This window comes from Chlorocebus sabaeus, chromosome 20 (genome assembly GCF_047675955.1).
Source record: "Chlorocebus sabaeus isolate Y175 chromosome 20, mChlSab1.0.hap1, whole genome shotgun sequence".
Lineage (NCBI taxonomy): Eukaryota > Metazoa > Chordata > Mammalia > Primates > Cercopithecidae > Chlorocebus > Chlorocebus sabaeus.
Window position 1 is genome coordinate 59,013,307 of NC_132923.1, and position 15,539 is coordinate 59,028,845.

General features: G+C 42.3%; 1 protein-coding gene across 2 annotated transcripts in view; it reads left to right on the forward strand.

The window, feature by feature from the left end:
- Positions 1–6,461: 6,461 nt before the first annotated feature.
- The window catches only part of USP33 (ubiquitin specific peptidase 33), a 70,672-nt gene continuing 61,594 nt past the window's right edge, over positions 6,462–15,539 (forward strand). For both annotated transcript variants that reach the window (XM_007978226.3, XM_007978227.3), the window contains exon 1: positions 6,462–6,671. The gene's annotated coding sequence lies outside the window, so the exon portion shown is untranslated. The remainder of the gene's footprint in view (positions 6,672–15,539) is intronic.

The window sequence follows — 15,539 nt, forward strand, 5'->3', positions numbered from 1 at the left end:
CATCCCCCAAAGTTCTACAATGTGGCTGAGGACTTTGATTGTACATTGTTCTTTTTTTTAATAGTCATTCCAAATATCATGAGATGCATTGTTAATAGTCATTCCAAATATCGTGAGATGCAAGGAAGTCCCTTGCCCTCCTAAAAGCCACCCCACTTCTTTCTAAGGAGAATGTCCCAGTCCTCTCCTGAGTCCACACAGGGGAGGTAATAGCATTGTTATTGTGTAAATTACGTAATGCAAAAGTTTTTTTCTTTTCTTTTTTTTTTTTTTTGAGACGGAGCCTTGCTCTGTCGCACAGACTGGAGCGCAGTGGCGCAATCTCGGCTCACTACAAGCTCCGCGTGCCGGGCTCAAGCTCCGCCTCCCGGGTTCAAGCTCCACCTCCCGGGTTCACGCCATTCTCCTGCCTCAGCCTCCCAAGTGGCTGGGACTGCAGACGCCCGCCACCACGCCTGGCTAATTTTGTTTTTGTGTTTTTCGTAGAGACGGCGTTTCACCATGCCATGTTAGCCAGGATGATCTCTGTCTCCTGACCTCGTGATCTGCCCGAGTCTGCCTCCCAAACTGCTTGGATTACAGGCGTGAGCCACCATGCTCCGCCGCAAATTTTTTTAAATCTTTGCCTTAATACTTTTCTATTTTGTTTTGTTTTGAATGATCAGTTTTCTTGGCCCCCGTTTTTTGTCCCCCAACTTGAGATGTTTGAAGGCTTTTGGTCTCCCTGGGAGTGGGTGGAGGCAGCCAGGGCTTACCTGTACACTGACTTGAGACCAGTTGAATAAAAGTGCACACCTTAAAAAAAGAAAAGAACATAGAACAATCATGGCACATATTTCTAAGATATATGGCATATTAAATGAGACTCCTCAGTGGGTCTTTTAACAGAGGCTCCAAAGCTGAGAAAAATAAATGTGAAGTACCCTGAACATTCTAAAAACGAGGATGCCAGACCATCCCCACAGGACATGCTGGAAGAATGTGAAGCCCATTTAGCAATCCTCAGTTCTCACACACCTCCCAGGAATGATATGTCAGGATTGAGGAAAGAAGATTGGAAAAAAAAAAAGAAAAAAGAAAAAAGAAAAAAGAAAGAAGATTGGAGAACAAACATGCCTAGAAGGACCAGGCTTGGTGGCTCATGCCTGTAATCCCATCACTTTGGGAGGCTGAGGTGGGTGGATCACTTTGAGCCCAGGAGTTCAAGACCAGCTTGGGCAACATGATGAAAACCAGTCTCTATAAAAATGCAAAAACTAGCTGGGTGTGGTGGGGCACACCTGTAATGTCAGCTACTCGAGAGGTTGTGGTGGGAGGATGACATGGGAGGCTGATGGCTTGAGCCCAGGAGATGGAGGTTGCAGTGATACAAGATCGTACTACTGTACTCCAGCCTGGGTGACAGAGCCAGACCCTGTCTCAAAAAAAAAAAAAAAAAAAGCCTAGGAGACGGTTTTCTGGAGTGTTGTGCATTTTTGTTCCCCATCCCCCAAGAGTGGGAAGAAGAGACTGCTTATCCCACACTTTCTCCACCGCAAGCCAAGTAAAGGAACTTTAAGAAATTCAGATGAGTTGACTCTGTGCCCTGGAATTTATGTCGCCTGGAAAAGTCTAAAAGCAATAGACTATCTAGAGAAGCCTTTGATGGCAGAACAGAGAGAGGGGCCTGCAACAGAAGGGGCCTGTACTTGCAACTTTGCAAGAAAAATTTTCCTGTGGACCATATGAGTGTCACAGAATGTAGCCAGGCTTGAATTATCTTAGAAGGTTGTATCTTCAAACCAGGTTTACATTGACCCATCTAAATGGTCAGCCACAGGTTTTTTTTTGTCCAGGGTTGGAGAATGAAACAATAAGAGGTCCCCAGCAAAGGATACAGTCATTGAGGAACACACGAAAGGGACAAGAAAAGAGCCAGCATTTAGGAGTGAGCCACATGCAGAAGGTACCAAAGTCAGACTTATTTTTATTTATTTTTTTAGATAGAGTCTCGCTCTGTCACCCAGGCTGGCGTGTAATGGCACAATCTTGGCTTACTGCAACCTCTACCCCCTGGGTTTGAGTGATTCTCCTGCCTCAGCCTCCCAAGTAGCTGGGATTACAGGCTTGTGCCACCACGTCCAGCTAATTTTTCTTTTTTTACTTTTTTTTTTTTTTGAGATGGAGTCTCGCTCTGTTGCCCAGGCTGGGGTGCAGTGGCACGATCTCGGGCTCACTGCAAACTCCTCCTCCCGGGTTCACGCCATTCTCCTGCCTCGGCCTCCCAGGTAGCTGGGACTACAGGCGTCTGCCACCATACCTGGCTAATTTTTTGTATTTTTAGTAGAGACAGGTTTTCACCATGTTAGCCAGGATGGTCTCGATCTCCTGACCTCATGATCTGCCTGCCTTAGCCTCCCAAAGTGCTGGGATTACAGGCATGAGCCACCGCGCCTGGTCCTAATTTTTGTATTTTTAGTAGAGACAGGGTTTCACTGTGTTGGCCAGGCTGATCTCAAACTCCTGACCTCAAGTGATCCGCCCACCTCGGTCTCCCAGAGTGTTGGGATTACAGGTGTGAGCCACTATGCCCAGCACCAAAGTCAGATTTAATTGCACTGTTTGGGTATATCTGATATTTTATTTAGAATAGTCAGGGTCACTGCTCATTCCAGCTGAAACAATATGTGACCAATGTACTTCATGAATGATTGATTAGTGGAAACTACATTTATCAGGCGACGACATTAAGCCTGAAGAAAGACGTCTAGCACATTGAGGATGTAAAAGCAATTATATCACCTAAGTAGATGAACACTTTTAGGCAATTTGTAGCTCCAATTAATTTTTCTATTAACTGCAAAAATTTGGCAGTCCCCAGAAATACCTCAGGTCCTCCTTTCAAATGTATACAATGCTATAGGTCACATATTGGTCATTATAGCTTTAGTCTCATTACCCACTGCAAGTTATTTTACAGGACCCTTCTATGACTGAGCTAACCAAGGTATCTAGAACTCAAAATATGGTTTTAGATGCTAATTTAGAACATCTATTCAGAGTATAGTGGTCTGTACATATCCAAATACTACAGATTCAGTTCCTCAAAAACGTTAAATGTAGAGTTATCATATGGTCCAGCAATTCTACTCCTAGGTAATACCCAAGAGAAATGAAACATACATTCATACCAAAACTTGTACATGAATATGCATAGCAGCATTCTTCTTTTTTTTTTTTTTTTGAGACATAGTCTTACTCTGTCACCCAGGCTGGAGTGCAGTGGCACTATCTCGGCTCACTGCAATCTGTTTCCCAGGCCCAAGTGATTCTCCCGTCTCAACCTTACGAGTAGCTGGGATTAGAGGCACCCCCCATCATGCCAGCTAATTTTTGTATTTTTAGTAGAGAGTGGGTTTCACCATGTTGGCCAGGCTGGTCTTGAACTCCTGGACTCAAGTGATCCTCCAGCCTAGGCTTCCCAAAGTGCTGGGATTACAGGCCTGAGACACTGTGCCTGACCTAGCATCATTATTATTATTATTTTTTTAGATGAGCCAACACACCTGGCCTGGTGGACTTTTTAATTACGTGACAGTGAGTGGAAAAGCAAAAATGCATTGCCTAAGATTTCTTTTAAAATATAATTTTCTCTTTTTCTTTTCTTTCTTTTTTGTTTTTGTTTTTGTTTTTTGAGAGACAGGGTCTTTCTCTACTCTCCAGGCTGGGGTGAGGTGGCACAATCATGGCTCATGGTAGTCCTAATTTCCTGGGCTCAAGTGATTCTCCCACCTCACCCTCCATAGTAGCTGGGACTATAGGCATGATCCACCATGCCCAGCTAATTGTTGCATTTTTTTGTAGCGACAGGGTTTTGCCATGTTGCCCAGGCTGGTCTTGAACTCTGGGCTCAAGCAGCCGTAGCCTCCCAAAGTGTTGGGATTACAGGCATGAGCTACTGCGCCCAGCCCAAAAACATATTTTATTTATTTTATTTTGAGATGGAGTTTTGCTCTTGTTGCCCAGGCTGGAGTGCAGTGGTGCCATCTCAGCTCACTGCAACCTCAGCCTCCCAGGTTCAAGTGATTTTCCTGCCTCAGCCTGCCGAGTAGCTGGGATTATAGGTGCCCGCCACCACACTCAGCTAATTTTTGTATTTTTGGTAGAGATGGAGTTTCACCATGTTGGCCAGGCTGGTCTCGAACTCCTGACCTCAGGTGATCCGCCCACCTTGGCCTTCCAAAGTGCTAGGATTACAGTCATGAGCCACTGTGCCTGGCCCAAAAACATATTTTAAAGCCCCAGCTTAAATTAGGGTTTCTCAATAGTGGCACAAATGATGCCTGGGACTCTCTTGTAACATCAATGCAAAGGAATGTGACTAATTCTTTCTCCCACCCAATCTTCCTCAGAAATATTGCCAACTATCCACTCAGGGGACAAAATCACCCCCAGTTGAGTGCCAACAAGTTTTTGAGTCCTTCAATGCTAGGCTCTGGGAATATTATGAATAAGATAAATAGTCACTGCTCCCATTGAGGAGTTCAGGAGAGACAGGCAAAAAATTAAGTACACCAAAATATTTAAGATAATTACAAATTATAATACATTCTCTAAAGGAAACAAGCAGGATGCTGAAATGGGAAATAATGGGTTGAAGAGTGCTGTGTTAAACAGAGAATATCTAGGTAGGAGTTAGCCAGGTGAATGAAGGATAGAGGTTTGGAGCATCTGTAAAATTGTCTCTACGGAAACAGCATTCACAAAGTTTTATTTAGTATCAGGTACATAAGCACCAAAATGTATATTTTCTACATTGCTATTTTTTATTTGCCATTACTCAGTTACAAAAATGAGAAAGTATTTGTTTTTGATATGACCATTCAATTGTCTTCCTCCCTCCCTGTTTCTATCTCTCCTTTTCTTTTCTTCTTTTTCTTCTTACTCTGCATTTCTTCTTTTTTCTCCCTTTCATTAGAAGAGACTTCAGTACCCAGTCTGATGCACAACTCTAAGTTGTACTATTTACATTATATTCTCCATGAATGGCACCTCTAGAATTCTGTTCCAGAATCAGTGTGACTCAGCTGGGTGTCCACATACCCTTTAGAATTCTACTCCAGAATCAGTGACTCAGCAGGGTGTCCACACTTTGGAATGTATAATCTATTCTCTCAAGGGGATGTTGATTGATTTATTTCCTAATGATAGTGTTCTTCCTTATAAGCCATTATAAGCCATCAGGAAATATTGTTTGAAGAAAAGTAAAAGATAAGCAATCTGGACTGTGGGATAAAAGGATAAATATAAATGCCCAAGGGCGAGAGGCAGGAATTCACCGAAGTTAAAAGTGGGAGAGGTATTACGTTGTATTCTATCAGAGTGCATTTGTTTCGTGAGAACTTGTCCACTGCAAGGACTTCACTTGGTGTCCACCTGAGAAGTACCTGCCTACTATTATCTAGGCACTAGTCTCGAATTCCCGATCTCAGGTGATCTGCCTGGCTGGGCCTCCCAAAGTGCTGGGATTATAGGCATGAACCATGGTGCCTGCCCGTGAAACTTCTATTCTGTGAAATTTCTATTCTCCTCAGTGAACCCAGCATAGGCGATCATTTGTGGTGCAAACTGAGGCCTGAGTGTCAATGCCTACATAGAATTTTGTATCATGGCTAATTTATTTCATTTTTACCATAAAAATAAGTAGAAGCTTTTATATTTTCTACCTATTCCAATGGAGACTGAGCATCTTGCATGATACTTGGGTACATGCTCCCATTTTGGAGACCAAAAAGTCAGATGTCATGAGACAGATTGAAACTGGCAATTTTAACAATTTTTAAAATTAATTTAACCTTTTTTCTTCATAGATTTAAACTTCAATCAAGTACATTTTAACAGTTACATAATTAGAAGGCAAGACTCCTTCAATGCTCCAGGCACTAAGTAGACACTAAGGTTTCAATAAATATTTGCTTTGATCCTCTTGATTTTGACCTAAGGGGAAAATAGTGAGATAAATTTCTTCTTTGCATAGATGGAAAAGGGAAACATAATTGCTTTCAGAGAATCTAGGTCCTAAGAAGTTGGGGGAAGACAGATGAGAGGAGGAAATACAATGTTGAATTGGGATAAGTTAAGTCTAATATTTCTTTGCACAAGGTTGGAAACCTGAGGCCCTTCAGTGGCCGGCCTTAATACAGTTTTTGTAATGCATCGAGACAAAACCTTATAATGGTCGTAGTGTGTGACTGTGAAAGAGGAGGAGAAAACATGTAAAAAAAAAGAAAAAAAAAAAGCTCACAGCCTCAAACTGCTGCACATACTGTAAGTACCCTGTACAGTGAGTTTGCAGTCAGAACAGGGAGCCGGCCTGGGTCCCCGCACCTGGGCCTGGCCCCCGTGGCCCCGCCCCTGGGACGGGCTCCTTTCGAGGATCCGCCCCCACCTCCCCTGACGCCCGAGACGCCTGCGGCGACCCCGGAGACACCGGAAGGAGCCGTGGCTGCTGCGGGAAGTCTCCGGTTCGGGAGGCGGACACCCGGAGGGCAGCGCTGCGGGGCCGTTTTCCGGCCCTCCTGACGCGACACTGACCCTCTACGAGGGCTGAGAAGGAAAAGAGGAGCTTGCGGAGGTGCGGCTGCAGGCCGCTGTTGGTCGCGCTGGCGGGTCCCACAGGCCAGGCCGTGGAGGTGAGCGCGGCGCTGCTGGGAGGGGCGCGGGGCCGAAGGGCGTTTCGCTCGCCTGCGGGGGCAGGTCTCCGTTCTCGCTTCCGCGCGCCAGGGCTGCGGCCGCTGCAGCAGCCTCTTTTTCTTGGTCCTGGGTGGTAGTGGGTGCGCGGGCGGGAAGAAGGCCTCGGCCCCTCGGTGCTCTGCGTTGCGGAGATAATCTAGTGGTCGCCCTGTCGGGTCGGTGGAGGCTGGGAACCGGTCGTTGATTTGAGGAAGGGTCCTCAGGGATTCTTTCCTGGAAGCGGGAGGGGCAGGTGAGCCCGAGAGAGGGGCGCTCTGCTCCCTTCCTCGGTCTCCCCACTCAGGCTTGCCAGTCCCTCTCGGTGGGCGACTGAGAGCCCTGCAGCGCGCCGGCTCCTGGGTTCTGGTTTCGCTTTGCGGCGCTGTTGAGGGGGCTGGCCCCGTTTTTTGTTGTTGTGAACGGAAAAACCGAGGTGTCATCGTCCCTGGAATTTTTTTTCGACCAATGTTTGATCCTGATTGAGAGGTTACCCCTTACCTTCTGTCCATCTGCAGCCTTTGTTTGGTTGAAAGATCCATAGTGTGTGGTTTCCCAGACCTTTACTTATATTTCTCATATACAAAACGCTCTTCATTTGAGTATTTACAGGGTTTTACGTGGAGCTGTTGGACGATGAGATTTTCCTGGGTGTTTTGCACTCAAGTACAGTTGGAGTTTACATTCTCATAGAATCAATATTAGGCCTGGAAAATTGAGCCAGAGGGTGAAATATTGGCAGGAGCATAGACTTAAATTGAGGGCGAATTTTACTGTAACGATCTCTAGGCCTTTTGCTTACCAAATATGTGGATTTCGAGAATCTTTAAGTTTAATCAGATTATTTTCCTTTAAGAAAAACGTTACAAAAAGTACGAGGCCGTCCTAGTTCCCTTTCTCTTACTGTCTCATCTGGAAAGGTCTGACGAAGTCACGTTATCTTCATAGGCTATTTGATTTGAACATAATACAAATATTGTTGGTGAATTCATGCTATTATAAATAAGGGAGAAAATAGGAATCTTAATGAAAGAATGCTAGTTTTAAGAAAAAATAATAGAAATAGTTACACAATGCTAGGAGCTTTGTATTATTTCATTATTTTGGCAGGATTGAAAGAAAGGTCAGGACTGGACTCACGCCTGTAATCCCAGCACTCTGGGAGGCCGAGGCGGGCGGGTCACGAGGTCAGGAGATCGATACCATCCTGGCTAACACGGTGAAACCCTTCTGTACTAAAAAATACAAAAAATTGCCGGGCGCGGTGGCTCACGCCTGTAATCACAGCACTTTGGGAGGCCGAGGCGGGCGGATCACTAGGTCAGGAGATCGAGACCATCCTGGCTAACATGGTGAAACCCTGTCTCTACTAAAAATACAAAAAATTAGTCGGGCGTGGCGGCGGGCGCCTGTAGTCCCAGCTACTCGGGAGGCTGAGACAGGAGAATGGTGTGAACCTGGGAGGCGGAGCTTGCAGTGAGCGGAGATCGTGCCATTGCACTCCAGCCTGGGCGACAGAGCAAGACTCCGTCTCAAGAAAAAAAAAAAAAAAAAGAAAGAAAGAAAAGAAAGAACAGTACGAAAAATATGATTGGAATAAAATATTTGACCTAATATGTGCAAGAGGGATAGTCTACTTAAGATTGCTTCATATTTATGATCTGGTTTATGGCCAGCTTGCACTTTTTTTCTGTCTTTTCTGAACTTTTTGTAACTTAACAATAAGCAAATCTTTTTATACAACTGCAGTTTAATGACGTTAGATTGTAGTAAATAGGTGATTTTAAATATTTGAAATTAAGAATTAAGGAGATGATGATTCTTACATTTATGTAGTACTATTAGAATTTTCAGTGACCTTTCACTTACACAGTCTTACTTGATCCTCATGCCAGTCCTCTGAGTCCGGAATGCCAAGAAATAAAGTCTTTCCCCATGACAGAAACATTTCAAGATTGTGTAAGGATCAGAATTTCGTAAAGCCTGAAATAATGTTGCCAAAGCAGCTTTTGATACAGATTGGGAATTCAGATAGATTAAGATGGGAGCACTGTGAACTCTAACATATGACAGACTGAGGCCTCTTAACAAGAAAATGAAGTACATAAAATGCTGAAAGACTTTTGGTGAGAAATGTGAAATGTAACCATTTCTAAAAAGGAAGGGAATAAGTAACAGCTCTATTTAGTGTAGTTTTTAAACTTTAAAAGTGTACATGTGTCTGCGGGAGCATTTTGATAAGTGGGAAAACTCTAAAGACTGTGAGATGAGTACAGTTGCTTTTAACTATAAAAATGCACATGAATTTTGTGCTGTATTGTATACTGAGAACTAGTCTTTAAGAAGCAATAGGTGTATCAAAATAAATGGTGCTCTCAAATGTTCAGAAGGCTAAGTTAGGTCAATATTTTGAGTCTACCAGGGCAAGGCCCTTTGGAAAACAAAAAGAAAGGAACGTGGTTTCTGCCTTCAAAGAGCTTGTTGTCAAGTAAGGCAGTTTTTTACACAACAATAGCAAATGCCTTATGAGTTTTTTTAAAAGTTATTTAGGAATTTAGATGAGATAGACATAACTTGTGGAGCTTGGTGAAGATAGTAGTTGAGATGAGTGAGCTTTGAAAGGTAAATATTGGAGGATATTTATGATGTGAACAGATTAATGAGCTCCTTGAAGGGTACAACTTATATTTGAGAAAACATCGGTAGAACAATTTGGCTGATATTCATAGTTTATCTAAGTTAATAATAAGAGATAAAGAAGGCAAATTATGAAAGACTTCACTGAAGGTGTTTGATCAGAAGAGGTGTGTGATCCACATGAAAGGAGAATGAGCTGTAATTGTTAGAAGATTGAAACTGGAAGACTGCTGGGGTGGCTTTATGTTAAGCTAGATTGTGACCATTATTTTTGTAGCCCTTATGGTTTCTCTGAAGTGTGTCTTGAACTCGGACCTGAGATGACATGGGTGCAGGTGAGATGCTATAAAGCGCAAGTGAGGAAGCAGGTAGAATCAGAGAAGGAGGAAAAAAGGTCAATAATGGAAGGCCAACTGGAGGCTGCTTAAGCCTTTGGAGATTTTTGTGTAACTGCCTCAGAGTTTTGTATAACTGTCCCAAATGAAGGGGAGCTGGGTGGTTTTCCACCTACAGTCAATCCTCACTGATTAAGATTGCCTTTACCTAAAAGGCTCCCAGAACTTCCCAGGTACACTGGCTAGGTAGGGCTCGACAAGCTCCTGAGGTGCTGGTTAGCTGAGGAGAGAAGTGGTTGAGATGGGAAGCTGTCAGTGTGTTTGGAAACTGTCCATACCAGCTACAAGTGAACATTAAAGTGAGCTGAAAGGAGATGGTCCAGGTATCAACTCTATGTCTTAACAGGCATTCTCATTGAATAATCCAGATGTGAAATAAAAGCCTCAATTTAAATGGAGACCTAGAAGAAATGTGGGTTGAAATGTGGTGAAAAAAGCAGAATTTAGAAACTGATAGAAAGTAAGGAGGGGAGCCAGGTGCTGTGGCTTGATCATGTAGTCTCAGTCACTTGGGAGGCTGAAACAGGAGACTCACTTGAGCCCGGAAGTTCAGATCCAACCTGGGCAACATAGAGAGGCTACCATCTCGAAAAAAGTAAATGAAAAAAGTAAGGAGGGATCTAAGATGGTACTGAGGTTTGAAAGTTAGATAACTTGTGAAAAAGAAGGGTTGACGGAAGGACACTGACTTTCAAATTAGTTTTTTAAGGAAAGTAAAAGAATTGGACAGTATTTAGGATAGTGATGATAAAAGTGTTGATGACCAGTCATTCAAAAGGAAAGCAGGGTAGAGACTTGAACAATGCTGCCATCCCCACAAACTTGCAATGTCTGGCCCATTCTTGATTATAAGCATTTGTTAAATTAATTTCTGTTTCCCAAGACCTAGTGCAGTCCTGAAATATAGTAATGTGGTGAAACTGTAGGACTGAATGTGACCTAAAATAAGACCACTTCCCACAGGTTTTAACTGTTTATAAAATCCTAGAAGAGGAATTTCTTATATATTTTATTTTTTTGAGAAAGGGTCTCACTCTGTTGCCCAGGCTAGAGTGCAGTGGTGCGATCTTGGCTCACTGCAACCTCCACCTCCTGCGTTCAAGCAGTTCTCCCCACTCAGCCTCCAGAGTAGCTGAGATTACAGGCGCACGCCACCATGCCCAGCTAATTTTTGTATTTTTTGGTAGAGATGGGGGTTTCACCATGTTGGCCAGGCTGGTCTCAAACTCCTTACCTCAAGTGACCTGCCCACCTTGGACTCCCGAAGTGCTGGGATTGCAGGTGTAAGCTACCATGTCTGGCCGGAATTTCTTATATTTTTTTATGGAAGCATTACTGTGTTTAGATGAATCAGTTTTGATTAGTTTTAAAATCAATATTATAGTCTGGTAAACAATAAAAAAAATTGATAATTTCTTTTACGGTGGTTCTCATTTGACTATGGTGATAGCATTTGTTTTCTCATAGTCCTTATTTCTTTTCTGTTTTTGCTAACAAGCTGAAATAAAGATTTAGGTTTTTCCATGTTTCTATCTGGTTTACATGAATTTTTTTTTTTTTTTTTTTGAGACAGAGTCTTGCTCTGTCACCTAGGCTGGAGTACAGTGGCGTGATCTCAGCTCACTGCAATCTCCACCTCCGAGGTTTAAGCAGTTCTCCTGCCTCAGCATCCCGAGTACCTGGGACTACAGGCGCCTGCCACCATGCCCGGCTAATTTTTTGTATTTTTAGTGGAGACGGGGTTTCACCATGTTAGCCACGATGGTCTCGATCTCCTGACCTCGTGATCGTGATCCGCCTGCCTTGGCCTTCCAAAGTGCTGGGATTATAGGCGTGAGCCACCGCGCCCAGCTACCTGAATATTTTTAATGACTATTCCATAATGCCAGTATATTGTTATTTAACTCTTCATCTTGCTGAAAAGTGAGACTTAGAGTGAAAATTATCATCAGCTTGAGACTCTGTTAGAACTCTGTCATATTCATTAATTCATTTCTATTTCCTCTCTCTTGTTCCAGTATTTCTCAAAATTATTTCAGTGAGATAAGGCTAGAATTGACCATATTTTGCCATTCATTATTGTACAGATTTAAAAAAATCTTCGTAGGAAATGCTAATTAATATTTACAAATCTCATTTAGAGGATGTTATTTGGAATGAAGATTGCCAGATTGAAGCTATACTTTAGTATTATTAATTGTGGTAATGTTAAGAATAGATTCTAGAACACATAGGTTGTAGCTAGAGAAATCAGGAGACTGCATATTTCTCTTAATAGACTTAAGGCTCTCATTAATTAGACTCTTAAGGATCAATGAGACAGATTTTCTAGTAAAAGAGAAATAAAAAGATTACACTACATTTCTTTTTCTGTGTTGTGGTTTTGAATGAAAATGAAGAATGATTAGGTAAGTATTATAGGACTTTGTGAGATCTTCAAATCCTCACAGAGGTTTGAATGATTTTATTCTCAGAGTATTTGTTTAAAGGGCAAGAAACAGTTATTTAAAATGCTTGTCAGCTGATTTCATTCGTGAAAAGTCTCCCTGAACACTTACTATGGATTGAGAATAAAATAAACTTTTCTGCTTGTTGTTGCACTCTTCAGTGATAACTTCCTTCCATTCATCAACTTTTTTGGCTTGCTTTTGTTGGTAGCAATGATAAATATGGAAAGATAAGCCATAAGCTTATTACTTCATTGTATTTTTGCTATTAAATAATTTTAAAGTGTAATATTTAATATGGTACTGCTGGACTAGTACTGGTGGAACCATAGTCTAGATTGAAACTGTTGAAAGACAAATCAATTTTTTTTATAATCATAGAATCTTAATTCTGAGTTTTTAGTGCAAAGTGCTTGCTGTCCTTTGAAACACCTCTGACAGTTATCCGACCTCTGTGTAACAGTTATGGGGAACATGCTCCTTCCATGAAAGTTCATCTATATTTGAACCAAAGTCTTCACCATCGATTGGATATGCTGTTCTGACTTTCTCAAGTTGCATAGAAAAGAAAGGATCCCTTTGGTCATCATGTTCAATTGGAACATGTGTGTCAAATCCTGGCATCTTTTGCCTTCTGCTGTTTAGACATCCATGCTTTCAGTTCATAATGATTGACATTTACTGAGTACTTAACTATATCACCCTCTTCTAAGTACTTTATGTATACTAATATATAATATGTAATTTAACATGTGTAATTATATAATTGGTTAAAGTATTATATATTAATCTTCTCCAAAACTCTATGAAGTAGATATTTGTAATTAGATCAGTTTTTTAGGTGAAGGAACTAAGGCAAAGAGAAGAAACTTACCACTGGTCCCAAATCTAGGAGAGTCTTGCTCCAGAAACTTTACTCTCAGCACAGTGCTATCTTACAAGGTACAATTTTCAAATTATTTCTTTTAAGATTTTCTATGAGAGGCACTTTTATTCTGTAGCTTTTAGTATTCTTCTTAAATAAAATACTGTATTCCAGATACAATCTGCTTAGTTTATGAGTACATTAAGAGTGGCTACTCTTCTGTTTTAGAAAATTATTTTTCTTTTCCCCTTTTCACTATTCAATTAAAAAATTATTTTTTTTTGTAAAGATGGGGAGTGGGTATCACTCCGTTGCCTAGGCTGGTCTTGAACTCTTGGACTCAAGCGATCCTCATGCCCCTGCCTCCCAAAGTCCTGGGATTACAGGTGTGAGTCACTGTACTCAGCAAGACTGGCTACTCTTTTTATTCTGAAACCGTGAAACCTATTGTTCTGTTGATTAATTGAGTAGGAATTACTACTTCTTCAAGGGTCTATAATCCAAATACCTGACCGCTTTTTTTGTTCTCAGTTTATATGGTAGATTCTTTGAACCGTAATGTCGAATATCACATCCATCATTATTAAATTTCGTCCTGTTAATTTTAGCTTATTTTTTTATTTTTTGAGACGGAATTTTGCTCTTGTCACCCAGACTGGAGTGCAGTGGCATGATCTTGGCTCACCGCGACCTCCTCCTCCCAGGTTCAAGCGATTTCCCTGCCTCAGCTTCCCCGGTAGCTGGGACTACAGACGCGCACCACCATGCCCTGCTAATTTTTTGTGTTTTTAGTAGAGACGAGGTTTCATCATGTTGGCCAGGCTGATCTCGAACTCTTGACCTCAGGTGATCCACCGGCTTCGCAAAGTGCTGGGATTACAGGTGTGAGCCACTGCACCCGGCCAATTTTAGCTTATTTTTTAAAAATAGCTTAATTTTTCTTTAAAAACTTATTTTTATAATTTTAAGTTTATATTTTACTAGCCTGCCTTCTGTAGCTTTATCCAGGTTATTGTTAAAAATATTGAACCGTTCTGACACCTGCTAGTGAAGACCTCCTGCATTCATATTAATCTTATGTGTAACTATTAAATAGCTACCAATCCTTCTGACATAAATTTTTTTCTCTGTAATGCGAATCTGACTTTTTATGAAGAGCTTTACTTTTTGGAATCGACTAGGCAATGGAATTCAGGCAGTTTCTCAATATTAAAAGCTCCTCCTCAGGTTACCAACTATGTCCTAATGTGTAATTATTATATTAAGGCCAGGCGCAGTAGCTCACTTCTGTAATCCCAGCACTTTGGGAGGCCAAGGTGGGTGGATCACTTGAGGCCGGAAGTTTGAGACCAGTATGGGTAACATGGTGAAACTCCGTCTCTGCTGAAAATACAAAAATTTAACTGGATGTGGTGACACATGCCTGTAATCCCACCTACTCAGGTGGCTGAGGCATGACAATTGCTTGAACCTGGGAGGGAGAAGTTGCAAGTGAGCTGAGATTGTGCCACTGCATTCCAGCCTGGGCGACAGAGTCTAAAAAAAAAAATTATATTAATAACGTGGTTCCCTGTACTTTTCCTAATATTAAAATTTGAATAGCTGATTATCTTCTATTAGGATAAGGGATCAGAATTTCAAGCTGAAATTTGGAGATTATACTACTAAAATATTCCCCCCTTAAAAGTAATATCTTCGGGCCGGGCGCGGTGGCTCAAGCCTGTAATCCCAGCACTTTCGGAGGCCAAGGCGGGCGGATCATGAGGTCAGGAGATTGAGACCATCCTGGCTAACATGGTGAAACCCCGTCTCTACTACAAAAAATTAGCCGGGCGTGGTGGCAGGCACCTATAGTCCCAGCTACTCGGGAGGCTGAGGCAGGAGAATGGCGTGAACCCGGGTGGTGGAGCTTGCAGTGAGTCGAGATCACACCACTGCACTCAAGCCTGGGTGACAGAGCAAGACTCTGTCTCCAAAAAAAAAAAAAAAAAAGTAATATATTCAGAAGCAGTTCTGTTTTGTTTTTGAGACAAGGCCTAGCTCTGTCACTCAGGCTAGAGCGCAATGGTGTGATCACAGCTCACTGCATTCAACTTCTGCCTCCTGGGCTCAGGTAATCCTCCCACCCACCTCAGCCTCCTGAGTAGCTGGGACTACAGGCGCATGCCACCAGGCCTGGCTAATTTTTGTATTTTTTGGGGGGTAGAGACAGGGTTTTGCCATGTTGCCCAGGCTGGTCTTGAACTCGTGGACTCAAGCAGTCCTCCCGCCTCAGTCTCCTAAAGTGCTGGGATTGCAGTTGTGAGCCACCATGCCCAGCCCAGAAGCAGTTCTGAATTTACTTTAATGCAGACGAGCAATTGAGCCACTGCAGCTGTACATCATAGAGCATGAGTGCAGTCGTTTTCATCTGGAAAAATTTTCAGTGGTGTTACTGCCATCATTATTGGTGAGAAAACTAACAGTAGTCCAGTTAGTGTGGCAGAT